Source organism: Schistocerca piceifrons, chromosome 1 (assembly GCF_021461385.2).
Source record: "Schistocerca piceifrons isolate TAMUIC-IGC-003096 chromosome 1, iqSchPice1.1, whole genome shotgun sequence".
NCBI lineage: Eukaryota > Metazoa > Arthropoda > Insecta > Orthoptera > Acrididae > Schistocerca > Schistocerca piceifrons.
The window spans coordinates 492,331,650-492,353,823 of record NC_060138.1 but is presented as its reverse complement, the minus strand read 5'-3'; the positions used below and the strand labels follow the sequence as shown (position 1 = coordinate 492,353,823).

The window sequence follows — 22,174 nt, the reverse complement described above, 5'->3', positions numbered from 1 at the left end:
TTAATAATCCTTGTGATTCTCCAGATGCAGTTCCCATTTCGATTACTGGCTGCTCTGTATACCCATCCACATCTAGAAGAGATAATCATGAAGGTTCAAGGCGACTCTTGAGAACTCGCAGCTTAAAAGAGTCATAACTGATAATATGAATGTCCAAAATAAGTATTGGTACAATGCGATTTGAAAGGGGTGATAAATAAATGACTACACTGAGAGTGAATAATGAAAATTCTAGTCTCACCTTGTTTAAGCAATCCCATACCCCAAAATTTTCTGCCGTGTAGTTAGTGATGAGGCCTTTCTATAATGTTATATTGATACGTCCATCCCTCCCTCCTTAAAATGTTGGTTGAGATGACAAGACTGACCTGTAGCGTAGCTCAAGGTCTAGATTAAGCTGTAAGGTTACGTGGTTTAAGGTGCAATTGAAAACAGTGGAAAGTACCTACTGATTTTACAGTTTAAAGTTGACATTGTGATAAGCATTAATACAATATTTGATAATACAGACGAAAGTTTAACTGCGTATTGTACTGTCGGAAAAAATATCCGTCTTGTGATAGCAGTTGTTAAACATTTGGCAAAAGTTACATAGTAGACACCAGAACGCATTTTTAGTAGTTTATGTACGATGTATGTGTGTACTACGTATCAAAATACTAACTGAAACCTTGTTTATTATTTTATATATTTTTGGAAACTACCCTGCAGTTTTAGCTTTTATGATGATAAGTGTGTTTAAATACATCACGAAAATTCCAGGCTATGCAAAAGGTCTAACACAACCTTTATTGTCCGCCGCTCGTGGTCTCGCGGTAGCGTTCTCGCTTCCCGAGCACGGGATCCCGGGTTCGATTCCCGGCGGGGTCAGGGATTTTCACCTGCCTCGAGATGACTGGGTGTGTGTGTTGTCCTCATCATTTCATCATCATCCAGGAAAGTGGCGAAATTGGACAGAGCAAAGATTGGATAATTGTACGGGCGCTGATAACCACGCAGTTGAGCGCCCCACAAACCAAACATCATCATCACAACCTTTATTCGGCATTCACATTTGTTTGCTGCACCAATTCTCAACCGAGTATAAAATTTTTGAAAGTGCAAATTAGCTTGTTGGCTTTTTTTCTTCGACCATAAGTATGTAATACATCCATATCGTGGGACAAAACGTTCTTAGAACGAAATGCAGTACGGACATAGGCCAAGAAGGGGCACACGGCATGTAACATTAACTGTGCTTTTTAGATGCAACTTGCGACCTCTAGTTGCGACTGATCACAGAAATCGCAGCTATAGACCCGATAGCGTGTTGCAAACTCCTTGGTCGCAGAGAACAGTAGTATGAACTTCGGCCATCAGATGACATACGATGTTTAATGTTATCTGCGCTTTTTTGTTGCTACTTCCGATTTCTAGTTGCGACTTGCCACTGAAATCGCAGCTAGACTCGGTAGCATGACTCAAGTTCACAGAAAGAAGTACGAAATTCAGCCAACAGATGGCACGCGGCGTTAAATGTTAAATGCTGCTTGCGACTCCTAGTTGTGACTGAAATCGCACGAAGATTCTGTAAAGTTGATATTGTTATATCTGTGACTTCTCAATCACTGTGATTTGTAATAGATACACGATTTCTTGGTCAGCCCTAGCAGCGATCACGTAGCAAACGGAATACACACGCGGTGATGGATTTCCTCATTGTGTTCTAAATAACACGAAACTAAAACAGAAAACTCTTCATAATACTGTATATAGCTGTTTTTATGCTGTTCCAGCGCGTTTTATCACAACTTTAGTTTGGCCGTAGTCCATTTTCTCACAAACTTAAATCATCGATTTGGTGTTGTGATGTTACCAAACACCAGTTGTTTCCTTCTGATCTTTCTCCGAAGACATCGCTATTTTACGTCTCTTTGTTGGGTCAGGCTTTTCAAACGCGATGCGCTGGATATCTCTTTCCTTTTTCGTTGAAAAAGTTCTGCTTTGTGGAATGATATTTCTCTTCTGACAAGTTTCCATTTCCGGAATGAAGTGCTCATCATTCTTACTGCGAACTGCAGTTAACGCTGTTTTTATGGAAGCTGTATGTTTTTCGGTAACATTTAGTTCATTTGCTGTAGAGATCTTGTTGATTAATCCTAACAGTTCGGAAGCGATTCTGCCATTAGTTCCCTTCAAGGCCTTAGGATCATGTGCGATGTTTACTGACTTGTGCCAAAATTTCTTCTCGTTCTTTCAGGCCAGAAGCCGACAGAGATGTTCGTTGACGATCCGATCCTGGCCGGGGGCCAAATTCCCTCTTTTCCTCTGGAGGATTCGGAGCACTTCCGCTGTGGACGTAAAGCCAGGGGCTATAAGCGATGGTCTGTCTCCTGTGATTTAGAATATAGAGAGGAAATGCATGAACACTTACCGGGTGTGCATTCCGTCTGCAACGTGATCGCTGCTAGGGGTGACCAAGAAATAGTGTATCTGTCGCAAATTACAGTGACTGAGTAGTCACAGATATAACAATATCAACTTTACAGTATCTGGCTGCGATTTCAGCCTGAACTAGGAGTAGCATTTAACGTTCAACGACGTCTGCCTGCCATCTGTTGACCGAATTTTGTACATCTTTCAGTGAACTTTTTGTCATGCTACAGAGTTTAGCTGCCATTTCAGTGATAAGTCGGCACTAGAAGTTGGAAGTAGCAACTAAAAAGTGCAGTTAACATTCAACGTTTCAGGCGATTCAATTTTTTCTTCTTTTATGTCATCATCAACGTTTCACTTCCATGTTTTACTTGTCCTTTATGCGCACTTTCTAAGACTTCTCCGCAAACTCCATTTCTGTGCTTCGTACTATTACTGGAGGTGTTGAACAAATTTTTCTTTGTCAGTGTCAGTACACTTCTAATAGCTTATTTGCTTTTGGTTCTTGCAGAGTTGTATTGCGTCCTATATAGTAAAAATTCCTTGACGTTTCTCTGCTTTTGTTTGATTTTCAGAAACTCGCAATGCTACTTTCCACTACTCTTCTTTATTTTCATTGTATCATAGTGCGTGGGTTAAGGGAAAATTAATGTAAGTAATGTTTTCTATTCAGCAGGTCTTACGAGCCTCCTTTCATTTCGACAAGAACTGTGTCGTCTATGAATCTTAATGTCGTGTACATCTCCCTTTCGTGCTTATTCCTGTTCAGAATTTTCTGTTCTCTTCCTCAGTCGGTTCTTCGGTATACAGTTTAAATAACACTGGATCAACCTGTATACCATTACTACTACAGTTAGAATACAGTGAAACAGATCCACACGGTATATGCTAGATACACACCACAGAGTTCAAAATGAGTTGACTGTTTTCTGAATGTGAAGAATCGCGTGTTTATTACTTCAGCTTCAAAACTCCGATTACCTATGGCAGTAAAAAATGTTACTGTTAGAAACTTCCATTAGTCACTCTCAGAACAAAAAGATAGTACACAGACAAATGCAAACGTACATATATCACTACTAGGCTTCTGATAAATGTCAGATAATGATGTCCTAACAGCGTAAAGGTATATGGATGGTAGTGTTCTAATAGCAGCCAATACGTAGTTGATTGGATTACATCATTCCCACACCACTGTTCATACTTGCCTGTGAAATTGTCCCTATGAGAAAAGGTTTTGATCAGCTACGTGGCGTACAAGGTGCTACGTGTCCTGCGTGACCGTACAGGTGGAGTTGCAACGTTGTAAGAGCGCTTGCTGTTTAAGTCGCGGTCATCCTTATGTAATGCGCCATATCCGCAGAGGAGTGCCGTTCGCTTTTCGCCACCCACTGCAACGAACAGTTACGTAATCTCCGCTTCGACACACTTCATGCGAGGAATATATTGTAACAATTACATAAAGGCTCTACCGGGAATCAGATAATTAGCGGACACTTGTCACAGTGAATCATTGCCGTAAAGCCGTAAAGGACCAATTTGTATTAGAAGAAAACTAAAGTATATTACGAATTCAGTCCCCACATTGGACAGAGCGTTGTATAGAAAATGTAAACTTCATCTGAAGCTAATGATGCTAAATTAAGGTACTAATAAACTGAAAAGTTTTTTACTGACATCGCAATACATCCTGCTCTCTTGTGAAAATAGTTGCTGGGAGCCTGCTCTTGCTCTCAGAACAGCTTGAAACATTTGGTGACTGCAGGACAGAGAATAGATCCTTATGTGAGGAATAGGGGGGGGGGGGGGTTATATTCTTTCATATTGTCATAAAAGTATAACTTATTCTACCGAATATATTTTCAGTAGATAGCCCTAACTGAGGCTATAACTGACTTACCGTATGGTTTCAATCCCAACTTCAGGGTTTCCTATTGAAGAAACACTTCCGTTCTTTGCGCTTTCACTCAAGATCCATACAAAAGTGAGTGTTCTTGACGTAATTTACTAACAAGAATGAAATGCCAGAAAAATTGTCTTTGCAATTATGAGTCAGGATTGATTCCTGATATGCGTTTTCCGTCTTTTTCTTTCAAATAACTAAAGGCAAATTGTGGGATGCTTCCCCAAGAGAACATAGATATTACCTTCCTTATTTGACACTTCGAAATTCTGGTCGCCTGCAGTCTTCTTATTAGTTTTTATTAGTTGAACATACCTTGCCGTTCAAAATTTCAGGACGAAGTTAACTTTCGCATGATGTATCATTGCCAAATAACATGGGTCGATGAAACTTAGACCACGTAGGATGAACTGCTTCAGTATAATATAGAAGGTAACTGGAAGAAATACACAGTGAGGCGAGCAGACTTCGAAATGAATTCACTGACAGTGCAAATTCCTTGCCAGAAGCTGTATTAGGCATCGATCTACTACCAAACAGTGACATACGAAAATATATGCCGGGTCGGGACTCCAACCCAGATTTCCTGCTTATCTCGAGGGGTGGCCTCAACCAATTTAGCATTTCGGCCCCCTCCTCGCGCAGACCCAAACTTCCACATGTCACACTGTCTACATCCTTTTGTCGTTACAGTTGTCGATCCTAGGTTTAAGCGTAGTTGCATTGCTGACGTCACGACACACTAAAAATAACACCCATTTTGGAATGTTGGAAGATTAATTTTGAGACTAGAGGGAGAACTGTGTCGACCCGGAATGTACACAACCGTCCAAACACAATCAGTTGTAGCTGTAGGTGGCCATTAAGAAAAAAGAGCTAACCCACCAGCACCGTGGTGAAAAAATAAAGTGGACAAGGGAATACGTCTAATGGAACATGGATGAATGGCAGCTTCATCAATGAGTGTAAGATCTGTGTGACAAGTGGTCAAATTTATAAAAGAGTGCGTTGGAGGCCAGGTACCACTGCAGGTCTCAGTCACGCATTCCCATGCGTCGGTCCAGGAAGCGTGCATGGATAGCCCAAGTGGTTAAGGTGACCGCTCGCGATAAGCGGGAAATCGGGATTTGAGTCCCAGTCCGGCACAGATTTTCATATATACCTAATACAGCTGCTGTCAAAAAATTCGCAATTATCGAGCTAATTTCGAAGTATTTCCTACACCTGTCGATCAATAGAGTCTGTTCTTTCAGACATGCATGTAAGAGACGGACAGAAATGATACTTTTATTCAAAGGCAATAATTACATTGAGACCACCGCGATTTTTGACAGCCGCATGGGCACCACGAAAGGCAGTATGTGGTTCTTAATAGAGTATGCGATCACCGTGGACAGCAATACATACTCTGCAACGTGCCCATCCTGGCATCAAGGTTGGTAACAAGTTCTGGTGGTAAGGCGGACAACTGCTGGACGGTCGTTGGTGCATATGGACATGATGAAATACGTCTTCCCAACTCATCGCATACGTCGTCGATGGGATTTAAGTGTGGGAACAAGCAGAACAGTCCATACTCTGAATATCCTCTCGTTCCCGGAGCTCCTTCACTGCGCTGTTCGATGCATTGTCATCCACAAAATGTGAAGCCAGGGCCGAAAGCAACCCTGAAAATACGTACATATGGAAGGAGTACAGTGCCACACTAACGATGACCGTTGAGTGTACCTCGTTAAGAGATTTAGAGGTCAGTACACCCAAGCAACATTATGCCTCCCTATACCGTAACACCCGAACCACATAAAACGATCATGCAGGATAATGTTCAAATGGCTCTGAGCACTATGGGACTTAACATATGAGGTCATCAGTCCCATAGAGCTTAGAAGTACTTAAACCTAACTAACCTAAGGACATCACACACATCCATGTCCGAGGTAGGATTCGAACCTGCGACCGTAGCGGTCGCGCGGTTCCAGACTGAAGCGCCTAGAACCGCTCGGCCACACCGGCCGGCCACGATAATGTTCCTGGGTGCATTACGTACCCTCACATGACAAGACGTGAGAACACGCGCTATGTTTCGGACTGTGAAGAGAACATGAATGTTTTACACTGTTCAGTCATCAAGCTTATCCCGAGTTGTAATGCGCGCGTGTTGTCACTTTAGTGAAGAAAGGTAGTCAGCACAGGAAAATTGCCACCAAACTGCCGCACAAAACAGCGTTATTTGGACAGTCAAACGCGAGATACGAAAACATTGAAGATCGGCCTCACAGTGTCCCTGTGAGATCAGCATTGCAACTGACAACCACTAGCTATAAATTATCGGTCCTATTGTAAGTAGGCTGTTTAGGTTCTTATATTGGTAACGCCACCGCCACGTAGCGCTCAGGAATCCGAAATGACAGGACACAACCAAGCAAATACTGTAGATTCAGGTTTTGCGTCTTCACCGTTTTCTCAAATAAGTCAAGGCACGTTTTCTGCTCGTCAAATTGTGAATGCTGCCGGTGGAAATGCACTGCCGAAAAGCATAGAGGAACAGATTCCAGACACAAATACATTATTATTGCAATTAATGCAACAAATGAAACAAAATCAGAGACAAACACAGCAACAGTTAGACACAATGGAACAAAATCTTCAAAAGTTAGACACAATGGAACAAAATCTTCAAAAGTTAGACACAATGGAACAACACCAGTGACAAACACAGCAACAGTTAGACGCAATGGAACAAAATCTTCAAAAGTTAGACACCACACTTGAACAAACACGTGAAGATTTAACTACTGAGTTACATAAAATCGAATCGAAATGTCAAAAAGTCTGTAATGACGTAAAAACACAAATTTGTGAGCATTTCAAACCTATTTTTTTGCGTCATGAAAATACATTACAGAATCACGAAGCAGCCATAAAGGAACTGCAAACTGTTGTTCATGAAAATCATGACACCTTGCAAGCTAAAACTGACTCAGTTGCATCTACCGATTCGGTTACGCAACTTACAAAAACTCAGGAAAACTTAAAGGACACAGTAGATACGATTTCAACACAAATGGACACTCTGAAACTTGATTCAGAAAAACACACTGAGGAAATAAGTTCACTATCGGAGAAAGTAACATAACTTTCGGATCAGTTCACTAACTTATCTACAAAGGTAGATGATGATCTGAATGACACAAGACCTGTAGCCATCACTGACACAGAAGAGTATGAACAAATTAAGAAATTCAAACAAAATCAGAATCAAATTAATACGCAACACAAAAGAGAAATCCGGGAAGTACAAGATCAGTTGGCACTAGTAATACAAAAATTATATATTTCAGAGGACACTCGCGCTCCAACATGGGAAGACGGACTTAGAAATACGGAAAAGCCGCAAAATAATAACACAGGCCATTTCGGAAATTATGAAAGAAATTGGCAAGGTGCACCGAATTTGGACATGGAACCGCCGACACGACGTAACAAAGACAGATATGCGACTCGCCGACACGATGATTTTGACTATACGCTGTTCATTACTACACGTAAATTCAAAACATTTAAGAATTCCGGCAACAACATTCATCCACAAGCGTGGCTTCATCAATTCTCTCATTGTTTTCCTTCCAACTGGCCATTAGAGGACGGATTAGAATTTATGTGTGGCTATTTAGAGAATGAACCAGCTGTAAGAATGCGATCGGTCATTCACGATTGTCACAGTGAAGGCGAATTTTATCATGCCTTCCTCTCAGCATAATGGTCTCAAGTTACTGAAGACCGAGTAAAACATAGCATCATAATGATGAAACATTTCGAAAAATCTGAATTTTCTAGTCTTGTCAAATATTTTGCAGACATGTTGCACAAGAATCAGTACCTGTCAAACCCATACAGCCCATCAGAACTCATCCGCATTTGCTTAATCAAATTTCCTGAACATTTACGACATATTATGTTGGCAGGACGTTGCAAAGACTACATTGTAGCTTTTTAGGGACTGTTACAAGAATTGGAAATTGACACTGAATATCGCGGGACGCGAAAACAGGAACACAACAATTACAGGTCTTATCCGTCACTATTCCGCAATGAAAGAAATAATAACTGGACACGACAAGGCGATTCTTACAACGCAAATCGTGAACAAAACAGACACCACCCATATGACAACCACTGGCAGAGTAATAGTTACAGAGAAAGATCGCATTTCCGTAGTAATGAATATGACAGAGACAATCATAGACAATATGGCAACCAGAACTATTATTATCACGGGAGACAGAATAACTTCAGACGCAACGGTCCACCATGCAATGATAATTCAGGGAGAAATTCTCCATTACTTAACCGACAAGAAAGAAACTTCAGGAACTACCGACATGACAACAGACGATATAATCATAACGACAGACCTGAACTTCATCAGAACTGGCGGGATTCAAACAGGGCTGGGCCCTTTCGGCAAGGTGAATTTGTAGAAGCTGGGTCTCCTAATCCCAATAACGACACACGTCAACAAAGAGATAGCAGACAATGACTCGCACCGCAGGCAGCCACGTGCGCCGGCTGGCTCAGAGAAAAATAACATAGACACTAACCCTGAGAAAAATTTTAGCATTCCTTACTGACGTATACCGCATGATAATTGCGTTGGAGTTGAAACTCTGCGCTCTAGAAAGGGTAAAAAATTGCACCACATTTCAGATGTAAAACCGTTTATTGAAAGATAATCTGCTTTTTAACTTAGTCTTTGCTATAAAATTTTTCACTTCACGCTACTAGTACAGTTTTTCACACTGAGAAACTGTTAACATGTAACAATGTTCTGAAGTTAACTGTCCAGTCTAGAACCTAGGGAACATATTTAGACAGTATTTACGAGTGCATTGTTATAGTGAACAGACGACACAGTGTTATAATGTGTGTACATTCTTGCTTGTTAGTTGCACGATTATGTAACGACTATAAGGCTCACATACTTAGAACATGTACCGGTACTGCTAATGAGATTTTAATGCAACATTTTGGTTTACTTGGAAAGACATTCTTTATTTGAAGTACTTTCTGTGAGATTAAAGATGACTTAGTATTTGATTTCTTTGACAGCTACACGATTATATCACGACGCTACTAATGTGTGACACAATTTACATTGTTGCTTTTACGGTGTATCTGTTTTATATCTGCACAGTTTTTCTGAATTCTTCTGGAAAGTAAAACATGATTTAGTAGTAACTTTTGTGGTATAGCTACAATGAGACAGCCTTTTTCGTAGCACAACAATACGTTACAGTATAGTACTTTCTTGATCACGGTAATGTACGTAATAACTACGATATCTATACGCATAGCATTTCGCTTTTGTTTATTACGAGGTAAGTACATTGACTTCCACAGAACTTTGCTTACGGACGACGATAATTACGACACTTGGCACATTTTTTACTCTTAAGTAATGACAGAGATTATGTTACAACAAGATGCACAATTTAGCGCTACAGGACACGCATTTGAGTGATTAATCTTCTACTTAAAACATTTATTTTTAAAGATTTTTGAATTACAAAGAAAGTTTTCTGTGATACATTTCATTCCATTGCGGTAATCTGTAACACTTGAGAGTATAATTACATTTATCCTCAGGGGGGTACACGTTTACTTTGTGTACCATGTGTTTGGTAAGCACAAGGAGCCCTAGCTAATATGGTATTTGCTTATACAACTTGTAGTGTCGGTAGCTGGACCGACACCGTGATGTGGATTGCTGAAAAGGAATGCTAAACTAACGCTGTGGCCGATAGTGCACGCACGGCAATAAGCATACGGGCGTGAAGTCTGGAACATAAAAACTTATGAATGAATAAGAAGAAAAGTATGTAGATGCTTTTTACTTAACTTTTAATAATTCCTTGGAATACATCTCTCTTGAATACTCGTAAGCTATAGGCACTGATACAAATGGCTCCTTGCTAGTTCGTAGCCATTAACTTAGCTGATGGCTATTCTGTCTCTCGGCTAATGAGAGAGAAAGGCTTCGTACAACTGGGCGATAGCTAGGTTCGCGTACAACTGGGCGGTAGCTTGGTTCTCGTACAACTGGGGTCGAGTCCACTCTCGTATCACGAGACCTGCCTTGGTGGTGGCGCTAGGTCTGCGATCACAGTGGCGACACGCGGGTCCGACATGTACTACATGGACCGCGGCCGATTTAAACTACCACCTAGCAAGTGTGGTGTCTGGCGGTGACACCACATTCCTCCCCCGCAAATCGGCGAACGGTCGTGTAATAAGGCTTCCGCCCGCCGTGGGGAGGACCACATGTTGACGTATGCGATGAGGTGGGGAGCCTAACAACAGGCGAGGCTGTGCCACCCGCACCCGGCCATCCGGTCCGAGGGGAGCTAGGAAACGCCTGCAAAACTAGTCCAGGGTGCACGTCAACATGCGGTGTATGCGCCCGTAATAAGACATGAGGGACCGAAGGGTCGATGTCCATGGCGTCGGGGTAGCCGACGCGCGATGACGTCATGTGGTCCGGAACGGGCGGGAGTTCCATGGCGGAGGACAGCTGGTCACGGGAAGCGATCGGCGGCGCGTGACCCTGGGAGGCGCTTGGCGGCTGCAACGAAGCGTCGAATGCGGTCGGCGGCGGCGGCGGCTGCTGCTGCTGCTGCTGCTGCTGCGGCGGCGGCGGCGCGTCGCCATGGGGCAAAATGGAAGGCATCGTCGGTAACACCTGGGGATGAGGCGAGCCAGTAGATGGGTCCCCAGGGCGCTGACCGGACGGCACCGTCGCTGAAAGCAGACGGGGAGCGGCAGAACCCGAGCGACGACAGAGGCGCAGCTGATTGAGATGCCGACGCACCTCACCAGAGGCCCCCAAAACCAAATACATCGCGCGGCCGAGGCAGCGAAGAATGCGCCCTGCGAGCCAACGCCGTGAACCTCGATAGTTGCGATAAAATACAACGTCGCCTGGAGCAAAAGCAGGAGTCTGCCGCTGCGCAGGAACCTGATGCGGCGGATGCAGCAAAGACATCAAGGTGCGATGAGGACGACCGTGGAGCAACTCAGCCGGCGAGCGACCATCTCGGGGCTGAGAGCGATACGAAGACAAAAAGAGCAACAATGCGTCCTCCCGAGAATGCGACTCTTTCAATTTCAACATCTGTGACTTGAAAGTCCGGACCAATCGTTCAGCGGCACCGTTGGACTGAGGCGAAAACGGCGCGGATGTCAGATGTTGAATACCATTGGCCTGGCAGAATGACTGGAATTCTGCGGACATGAATTGTGGGCCATTGTCGGAAACAATAGTCTGCGGAAGACCTTCAATGCAAAAGATAGCAGACAACGCTTGGATGGTGGCGGAGGACGTCGTGGAAGACATCTGGACAACAAAAGGAAAATTACTGAAGGCGTCGACCAGAACCAACCATCGAGCATTCCAGAATGGACCAGCAAAATCAATGTGCAAGCGTTGCCAAGGGGAAGTGGCTTTCGGCCACGCAAAGACTTTCCGCGGCGGTGCGGACTGTTGTTCGGCACACGCCGGGCACGAAGAACACATATTCGTAATCGCAGCATCGATTCCGAACCAAGTACAGTGCTGACGAGCAAGTTGTTTCGTTCGCACTATACCCCAATGTCCTTGATGAAGAAGCCGTAAAACAGAGGACTGTAACGAACGTGGGACCACGACTCTGGACTGATCATTATCAGAACGCAACAACAAAACACCACGTCGAACAAAAAGTCTCTCTTTGTGAGCAAAAAATCGGCGAACCAACGGATCCTCGATCCGAGACTTTGACAAAGGCCATTGCGTAGCAACAAAACGTAAAACAGTAGCAAGGACAGGGTCAGCAGCTGTGGCTGTAGCGACACGACGAAAATCAATCGGAAACGATTCGACCACTTCATCGGTTTCCGAATCAATGAACATGCAAGCAAGTTCGGAAGAATCGAATGCTTTATCCTCAGCAACAGGCAAACGGGACAACGCATCGGCGTTTCCGTGCTTAGCAGTGGACCGATACAAGATATCGTAGCGGTACTGCGAGAGGAAAATAGACCAGCGAATGAATTTCTGCGCTGTACGTGGAGGTACAGGCTTGGTCGGATGAAAAAGCGATGTCAAAGGTTTGTGGTCTGTGATGATGGTAAAGTGACGACCATACAAGAAATCATGGAACTTAGTAACACCAAACACGAGAGCCAAAGCTTCTTTCTCTATCTGTGAATAATTTCTTTGCGCAGACGAGAGCAATTTGGACGCAAAGGCAATAGGGCGATCATGGGAGCCAACTTTGTGCGCAAGCACAGCACCGATCCCGAAATCCGATGCATCTACCATCAACAAAAGGGGTTTCTGGGGATCGAATGGCGTAAGGCAAGTATTAGAAAGCAACGCCGATTTCAACTGGCGAAAGGCGCGTTCACAGTCCGGCGTCCAGACGAACGGAACACCTTTACGGCGTAAGCGATGAAGCGGAGCTGAAATGGAAGAGGCATTGCGCACATATTTATGATAATAGTTAATTTTACCCAACACACTCTGTAGCTGTTTCAGATTTTTAGGGGACGGCAAGTTTTGTATGGCACGGAGGTGCTCTGGACTCGGATGTATGCCTTGGGCATTAATGACATGTCCCAGGTATGGTAAGTCACGAGCAAAAAACACACATTTGTCCTTCCTCAAGCGAAGACCATTTTGCCGCAAGACCTGAAATAATGTTCGTAAATTCGCAAGATGATCTTCTTCTGTCTGTCCGGAGATCACTATATCGTCCAGATAGTTTGCTGCAGTAGGGACCGACGCACAAATAGTTTGTAAATATTGCTGAAACAAGGCAGGGGCGGATGCACACCCGAAAGGCAGTCTTTTGAAGCGGTACAATCCAAGATGCGTGTTAACCACCAATACGCGCTGGGATTCGTCGTCCACCGGTATTTGCAAGTACGCATCGGCTAGGTCCAACTTTGAAAAATATTTTCCCGGGCACAGTTTAGCAAAAAGATCTTCCGGGCGGGGCAAAGGAAAAGTAGCAGTCACTAGCTGTGGATTCACTGTGGCCTTGAAGTCCACGCAAAGTCTCAATTTTCCGGAAGGTTTTGGCAAAATTACTAAGGGTGAGGCCCAGAGAGAAGCTTGCACACGTTCAATTACACCCTGTGATTCGAGATCGTGTAACGTTCTTGCGACCTCATCACGCAATGCGTGGGGAACATTGCGCGCCCTGAAAAATTTCGGTTGCGCGTTTCCTTCCAGTTCCAAATGTGCTTCATAGTTTTTAGCGCAACCTAAGCCCGGTGCAAAAATGTCTGCAAATTCGTCACACAGCCGAGAAACACTGTCTGTAGGCACAGTCTGATTCACTGATAGGACCTGATTTACAATAGACATGTTAAACAACTTAAATAAATCTAGACCAAATAAGTTCACTGCAGAAGAAGAACGAAGAACGTAAAATGACACAAGTTTTGTTTGTCCCTCGTATGTTGCAAGAAGGCTGCACTGTCCTAACACAGGAATTTTCTGTCCGGAATATGTAGTTAGCTTAACATTTGCGGCACGCAACGGAGGTGCGCCCAGTTGTTTGTATGTGTCGTGATTGAGCAATGAAACTGCAGCTCCGGTATCGAGCTGGAATGGTATCACTTTGCCTTCAAAGTCTAAGTCCACAAAAAGTTTATTGTCCTGCTGACTACAAGAGCGACTGTTGTGTGCAATTGGAACAGACACTGGTACAGAATCACTTGCTAATTGACGTGATTTCCGGCGACGTCGACGCACAGTTTTTGTGGGACGAACACAGTTACTGTCAGAGAAAGTGTCACTGGACGAAGTGGAATTAACGACATGAATGTCCATAGGCGAAGGTCCACGAGCCTGAGTGTCCTTGGTTCGATTCCGGCGCGAAGCAAAGGGCCTGGAATGATTGTGATTGTCTGATCTGAGCTTTTTCTGGCAAACACTTTGAACATGTCCTGTCTTATTGCAGAAAAAGCAAATAGCTTGGCGTGACGGGCAATGTTCACGCGAATGTCTAGTAGCACACCGCGGGCATGATTTCACTGCATTTGTGGGCTGGCGCGGCACACCTGGCTTAGCACGCGGCGGCAGCTGGGCGCCCGTGCGCGAGGCCCGGTGACCGGGCCGCGCAGCGCGTCCAGCGGGCCGGTTAATGTTACACACGGCTGGCGAAGTTTCAAAAGATTCCTGAGCACAGTCCAGTGTGTCCTGTCTATCCAATATGTCTATCACTTGTTGAAGGGAGGGATTAACTAGTTTCAAAATTTGCTCCCGTATGCGAACATCAGAAACGTTCTGTGCAATTGCATCACGCACCATTGTATCTGAATAAGAAAGACCACAGTCACATTCAAAGGCACAGTCCCTAGTAAGTCCTTGCAATGTTGCGACCCACTCCCTATTAGTTTGACCGGCCGTACGTTTTGTACGAAAAAACGTATACCGTTTTGCAACCACATTAACTGTTTCTTTGAAATAGGCATCTAATGCAGACAAAATTTCCTCGTATGACAGAGTTGCTACGTCGCGTCGGGGAAACAATTTCACTATCACACGGTATGTGGACACACCGACACAAGAAAGCAAAAACGGCTGCCGCTCATTACCTTGAATTCTGTAGGCAGCCATGTGAAAGGCGAACTGACGAGACCACTCTTGCCAGGTCTCATCGGCTGCCACGTATGGTCGAAAAGGAGGTGCAACAGCGTTCAGTGGCAGCGGTAGCGAAGAAGCGGCTGCGGCCGCATCGGTGTGCAGCGCACGTTGACCCTGGACGAGCTGTCCTAGGGCATCCAGTAACGCCTGCGTCTGCTGATTCTGCAAGCGATAAAATTCGGACAGTACATCTGGAGATTGTGGCGAAGCCATGACACAATTAAATATAAGCAATCAGAAATAAATGTAAGCAATCAGAAAAAGGTCCTTTTCCCTCGTCGCCAATAATTGTAGTGTCGGTAGCTGGACCGACACCGTGATGTGGATTGCTGAAAAGGAATGCTAAACTAACGCTGTGGCCGATAGTGCACGCACGGCAATAAGCATACGGGCGTGAAGTCTGGAACATAAAAACTTATGAATGAATAAGAAGAAAAGTGTGTAGATGCTTTTTACTTAACTTTTAATAATTCCTTGGAATACATCTCTCTTGAATACTCGTAAGCTATAGGCACTGATACAAATGGCTCCTTGCTAGTTCGTAGCCATTAACTTAGCTGATGGCTATTCTGTCTCTCGGCTAATGAGAGAGAAAGGCTTCGTACAACTGGGCGATAGCTAGGTTCGCGTACAACTGGGCGGTAGCTTGGTTCTCGTACAACTGGGGTCGAGTCCACTCTCGTATCACGAGACCTGCCTTGGTGGTGGCGCTAGGTCTGCGATCACAGTGGCGACACGCGGGTCCGACATGTACTACATGGACCGCGGCCGATTTAAACTACCACCTAGCAAGTGTGGTGTCTGGCGGTGACACCACACAACTTTCTCTAACACATAAATTACACAGCTATCTGATCATTTAACTGAGAGAGACAAACATTTATTTCACTACGTCAGTGACAGATGTTTACGCAATTACACAGTTGGATAACTTCACACTTATGAAATTGTATTTTGTCTGTACTTTGTGAACTGTTCATATTTTTTCGGAACCATTGTGATACTAAGAGAGCTTTGAATGATGTGTTTGGTATGAGATCATGATTTTTAAAGTACGTTTGAGGTAGATGACACTATTGAAATGAGCAGAGAATTTTTTTTAGGTTTTGAAATTATTGCAGAAAGCTACGAGATTTTTGAGATTTGACTGAGATGTTATGATGTTATTATTACGATGACGATGTGTATTAAGCTGTTGAGGTATGTTTCTGATCAATAAGATGATGCTACCATATATGAGGATTGTGATTACGTGTTTATATGTATATGAATAATGAATAGATGTTAGGGACTATGACTGGTGAAAAAGGATGTTGGAAACCTAGAATCGCACTTTAAGAGTTATGAAATGTGTGTAAATGCGTGAATGTATTACAATGCCGACGAAAATTTTTTGGACGCTGTTATATTTATAGGATTTTGTTTCTACACATTCGTAACGCAAATTCTCGACCTGTGAAATTTTTTTTATATGAGACTGTCACTGCTGTCGTAAATATTTCGGTAAGAAAGTTAAGTGACCTTCACGTAATGCGTCCACGACGCCCAGCTATGCGTCGCCTGGAGAAAAAGCCATTAGGTGGAGAAAAAAGAGGCCATTAACCTCGATATTGACAGTTCTTTGTAGAAAGCATCGCAAATACGACACGCTCAAACTTGAAAACATGATTACGCTGTAGAGTTCTTAATTTATGATATTTACTGAAGTGAAATGATGAGAAACATTTCACGTCTGTTGTCTTACTAGTTGAAAGATTGTTTACTGCATTATGAAATGCTATATGGCTAGTAAATGACGTTTCACACCTTGCTTTGCCTGTTTTGTTTAATATCTAGTTTCTAGCTGCACTGCAGGATTGGTTAAAATAAAATTTTATAGATTTACTAATATAAATATTTTATGCCTACAGGTCCAGTAGATAATAACTTTATGATGTACTTAAAAAAAACGAATGAGCACAAAAAGACATTTCCCTTCACAGGAATTGCATACAGAATTTTCTTTTCAACTAGTTGGTAATTTTTTTCGGTAGATTAACTTGTTGTGGTGCACCACTTTAATGACATAGATATTAAGATGTGAGTAGACATTTCCCTTATCTGCATTGTTGTCTTTAGTGTACTATTTTTTCTGCTTGTGGGTTTGTCATGTTCAGATATAAGTTACTACATTTGCTGCTGCTGTTTGCCAGGCATAGTGCTACTGAATTTCACTTTGTATTACTGTTTTAAGCCAGTTTTACTACTGATTTACTTTTCTTGTTTGCTACACAGTGCCTTATATTAGTTTTAATATTGCAATTGCTTTGCCAATTTAGATTTACTGCTGCTAGCTTTGCCAATTTGCGTTTTTTTGTCATTGCTGTTTGTGTTAAATGTTTTGTACTGCTGCATTGCCTCATCCCTTAGTATATATATCTGAGCTCAGTAGATTTAAGTTAGCTTAAGATGGGGTAGGCTATATATGAGAACGAGTTGTGATGAATTGGATGAAATGCATTGAGAAGCTATAAGAAAATGGTTTGGCCAAAAAAGTATTTTGAAAGAGGATATGAAAAAAAGTTAGGGTTTAGGGACAACAGGTTTAGGTAGGATTTTCTTGGAAATAAATGAGGTAAGAAAATGGAAAATAAATAATGAGGTAAGAAATGTGTGATCATATAAATACAGAAAGCATGCTTGGACAGGATTTTTTTTGGTGGAAACAAATGTTGAAATAAGAGGAAAGATCTACAGAATGAAGTTTTGGGTTAGACTGCAGTACCAAATGTCACTGAAAACAAACCCTGTCCTGTACTTTTGTGTTATTACACTATGTGAATTTGTGTTTTTCCTGTCTTTATGTGTTTAGCTAATAAGATTTACTTTGTAGAATTTTCCTGATAATATGTTATTTACTTTGTATAGATGTTTAGACATTATTTATTCTGTTTTGTTTTAATGCTCATGTGTGAAGTTGATGTTTCAAAAGTTATTCTGATCTTTTATGTATGTACTTATGTCATAATTCTTGTAACACTGATGTACATGTTTATTTCTATTTTTTTGTAAAGCCTGTTTTACTACAAATGTTATCTGTATTGTTATGTTCTTTAATGATGTATTTTGTACCTTTTGTATTGTATTCTCATGTTATAAAATTGTAATTGACACTAGTTCATCAAATTAAGTAACTTGTAAGTTACATTTAACTGCACACGTTTCTGTTGGTCATAGTATATGGACAATATGTGAGAAGTAGGGACTGTTGGTGTTTGCACGTGTGTTGATAATTCAGCAAGGGACTGGTGAACAGCATTGCTGGTTCTAAGGTTAATTCCAAAAATTTTGTGAGTGCACAAGTGGTGATTTATGGACTTGTTCAAAATGGTTCAAATGGCTCTGAGCACTATGGGACTTAACATCTATGGTCATCAGTCCCCTAGAACTTAGAACTACTTAAACCTAACTAACCTAAGGACATCACACAACACCTAGTCATCACGTGTATGGACTTGCTATATTCTCTGCAAGACTCTTTGATGGTGACTGTGCACCTGCACAGTCGCAACAGATGGCTGCTGGCCGTCTCTACAAGGACTACAATGGGTCTGAATCTTTGATGGCGCACCAATACCATTATTTCTACAAGGACTGCAGTGGGTCTGCACCTCTGGTGGCCCACCAATACCGTAATCTCTGCCAGGACTACGGTGGGTCTACTCTGTGATGACCTACCTACCAATATTCTTCAGAACTTCGGCTGACTCTGTGGTGGGTTTGCTCTGTTGTAGCCCATTTCCTGTCTGCATGTCAAGAGTCAGCACTGTCTTTCCATTGGAAGGACAACACTACTTCTTCAAGGCTGCATGGAAATCCACTACTTCCGTGTGCATGTTCTTTTACTGCTCAGACTTTGAGAAAAACACTGCAATTTTACTGTGATGAACGATCAGGACTGTCTTTATGGACTGTGAGAAAATTTTAGCTATTGACCAACATTGTATCAATAAGTGTGTGCATTTGATTTCTTTGTTATTGTAATTGTGAAAAATTTTAACAAATATGTATTGGCCAGTGCCCAAAACAATTTGTAAAATTTTTGTGGGGAGCATGGGGGCTATGTAAGCAGGCTGTTTAGGTTCTTATATTGGTAACGCCACCACCACGTAGCGCTCTGTATGAAAATCACTGGTTGTGCTGTGAGCAACCTATGGCTGGTTTGCCTTGTTGTTGGCTATTGTAGTGTTGGGCAGCTGGATGTTAACAGCGCATAGCGTTGCGCAGTTGGAGGTCAGCCGCCAGCAGTGGTGGATGTAGGGAGAGAGATGGCGGATTTTTGAGAGCGGATGATCTGGACATGTGTCCATCAGAAACAGTACATTTGTAAGAATGGATGTCATGAACTGCTATATATATTATGACTTTTGAACACTATTAAGGTAAATACATTGTTTGTTCTGTATCAAAATCTTTTATTTGCTAACTATGCCTATCAGTAGTTAGTGCCTTCAGTAGTTTGAATCTTTTATTTAACTGGCAGAAGTGGCGCTCGCTGTATTGCAGTAGTTCGAGTAACGAAGATTTTTGTGAGGTAAGTGATTTGTGAAAGGTGTAGGTTATTGTTAGTCAGGGCCATTCTTTTGTAGGGATTATTAAAATTCAGATTGTGTTGCGCTAAAAATATTGTGTGTCAGGTTGGTGTTGATCAGAATAAGTAAAGAGAGTAACGTCTGAGTACGTTCAGTTTTGCTCAACTGTCTGAAAAGCAAATAATGCAAGAGGTTTATCAGCACAGTCATTCATAAATTTTTCTAGGGGGACGTTTCACTATGTACCCCAGCAGCCTGCCTTCGTATTGGTCAGCAGGTGTGACTGCCTTCCATAGATCCTGAGTTTAATTCCTGTTACTGCCAGGGATATTTCCTTTGTGTGTTCACTCGGCATCGTGACGCCAAATTACTAACTACTTGAATGAGAAGAAACAGTTTCAAGGAAACACAACAACTACCGGAAGAGTGGTGTTTTGACCCTATGCCTCTCCATACCGTACACAGTAAGGCAGAGGATGACACAGTGGTCAAGTGGCATCGTGAGTCTTCTGGGTCTGGCCATGGACTTAAAAAAATTTTTTTTAGGTACTGCTCCAATTAGAACACAGCAGAAGTGCCTTCTGCCTGCCACGTCAGTTCAGAAAGTTTTGAGACTGGTTTAATAAGAAGAAAAAATAGTTTCGTTTGTTCTCATAGTCTCTTCCCACTTGCGTACAACGCACAGAAAGTTCATACAAACCGCGTGAAACTATCAGAAAAGTCTTTGTTGTTTTGTTGTTTAGCTTGCGCGTCACAGTGGTTTGATTGGCTGTTACGTCGTCAAAGCGTTGACAATTCATGCGAGTTTTTGCACTTTCTCGTTTGCTGCGGGCTCGTATTGATAACACTAAGTCATGTAAACATTGGTGGTGGTTTTTTTCCCTAGAAAATAACTATTCTCATTTTTCATTTCAATCAAGTCGCAGCAGGAGCCCACGCATACTTACGATAATCTTAAATTAATTTAAAGAATACGTGATGTGTAAGCAGCTAACTACTGGGCACATCGACAACTACAAGTTTTGCTACCAGCGGAATATCTGATCACTGCAGAATATTAACCCATTTCAGGCTGTGTTTTAATTAATTTTAGGTGGGCCGATTCCGGCGGTACTGCAATGCCGGACCAACCCGCGACAGAGGTGGAGCAAGCCCCCAGCACTCTGTTATGAGCCAAAAATGAGTTTAATATTCTGGTCCTGCGATGCAGGACGTATCAGATATTAAGCTGATAAGAACAGATTTTTTAGTCATTGAGGTAATACTTGGAAAGAGACTTAGGAAAGGCTCACATTCGGTAGAGATTGGAAACAGCCGCGAAGGTGTTGCTCAATTGCGCCTGCCATACACCGCAGCATCACACTTCGGGCGGACGTAACTAAGAATTATCTCAGGAATATAAGATCTTGGTGTGACCCAGAAATGTGTTCTGGCCAAGATGGAAAGTGTCATAATCTTGTGTTCAGCCCCGGTGGAAACCGAGACGTAGCTCGCCGGGGAAAAAAAAGGAAAGCGAGCAGAGTGGAAGGTTCATATGTCGCTACCAACTGTGCCGCCGGTGTCTACAGCAAAGGCTGGACACACACGAGACCGGTCTGCATCTGCCTCGCTCCAGATCGCCTCCCCTCGATCGAGCAGCGGGCAGATGGGGCCTGAGCATCTCGCAACCCTCAGTCAAAATCGGGAGAAAAAGAGGGAGAAGCATCCATTCAATGCAGGGCAGGTCCGGCAGTAACACCAGCGGTTGCTGCCCTCACAGCAAGGCCGGCCACGTTCCGGAGCCGCCGCTGCAGCTTCACCATAATCGGGCATTGGGAGACCAATGACTAAAGAAAATACATCGCATATCAGTGTGTTCTGTATCCGACCTTGCCATCATTAAGCTGGTAAGAACAGATACTACACTTTGTTTTTGTGTTCGGGATTCAGTATATGTGGAACAAGCCTTGCACACGTATTGCTGTTCTTCAAAATATTCTCGATAATGTCTTGAACACTTGATTCAGAGAATTTAGAGATGTTGCTCCACTGAGATTTGTGACACAACAACGCTGACGCATTACGGCAGTACACTATCTGCTCACAGCTGATTGTTCGAAAGTGCGTTTGTTGTTTACAATTGTCTGTTCTAGACGTCACCGTAGTTACCGTGCTGAGGTGCCAGAAATAAAATCAGTTTGTGGTGAAAGAAGGATGTGGACAAGGGAGTACCTCTAATGCAATATGGATCAACGGCATTTTCACCAGTGAGAGTAGGTGATAGCTGATGATCGTTATAGAAGAGTGTAGAGCCGTCCAGATACTACGAGGCGCATTCAAGTTCTAAGGCCTCCGATTTTTTTTCTAATTAACTACTCACCCGAAATCGATGAAACTGGCGTTACTTCTCGACGTAATCGCCCTGCAGACGCACACATTTTTCACAACGCTGACGCCATGATTCCATGGCAGCGGCGAAGGCTTCTTTAGGAGTCAGTTTTGACCACTGGAAAATCGCTGAGGCAATAGCAGCACGGCTGGTGAATGTGCGGCCACGGAGAGTGTCTTTCATTGTTGGAAAAAGCCAAAAGTCACTAGGTGCCAGGTCAGGTG

At 43.0% G+C, this 22,174-nt stretch overlaps 1 pseudogene; it reads right to left on the bottom strand.

Moving 5' to 3' along the window:
• Positions 1-20,670: 20,670 nt before the first annotated feature.
• LOC124720849 lies at positions 20,671-20,845 on the bottom strand (annotated as a pseudogene).
• Positions 20,846-22,174: the final 1,329 nt, after the last annotated feature.